The 475-nt window shown below is 39.4% G+C and overlaps 1 protein-coding gene across 1 annotated transcript in view; it reads left to right on the forward strand.

Moving 5' to 3' along the window:
- The window catches only part of LOC119585261 (proton-coupled folate transporter-like), a gene marked incomplete in the record, with an annotated part of 13,866 nt that overhangs the window by 9,461 nt on the left and 3,930 nt on the right, over window positions 1–475 (forward strand).

Below are 475 nucleotides of genomic sequence, written 5' to 3' on the forward strand. Positions count from 1 at the left end.
GACGTGACTTAAGTTAGCTTTATGTAGAAAGATTTACCCCGAGGGTCTACTCCTCATGAAGTTGTAAAAGAATAATGTCATGAAAGTTACGATCTTTCGAGTTTAGGATTCTTTCTCAAAACGCCGTATTTCCCCCCATCTTATGAGCTGCTGTAAAATCCTAGTGTCAATATGGAGCCACTGGTTGAAAAAGTCGAAGAAGACTCTTTATTCACATATACAGAATCCTCGAGTTCTTAATTCACCTCTTGTCACATCTTTACAGTAGCAACAGTGTTTACTGTGCTGTAACGTCATGACTAAGTCATTGCAGTATTTTGGCTGTTACATTTTGCACTTTCTCATTACGAACACAGATAGAGCCTCCCTTCCTGCGCTTCACTGCGTGACGGACATCAAATGAAGTTTGTCTTCATTTGTTATTCTAGCGCTCATTTGATAGCTGTGACATGATTCGAAGATATTTATGTGCATC

This window comes from Penaeus monodon, chromosome 19, assembly GCF_015228065.2.
Source record: "Penaeus monodon isolate SGIC_2016 chromosome 19, NSTDA_Pmon_1, whole genome shotgun sequence".
Taxonomy (NCBI): domain Eukaryota; kingdom Metazoa; phylum Arthropoda; class Malacostraca; order Decapoda; family Penaeidae; genus Penaeus; species Penaeus monodon.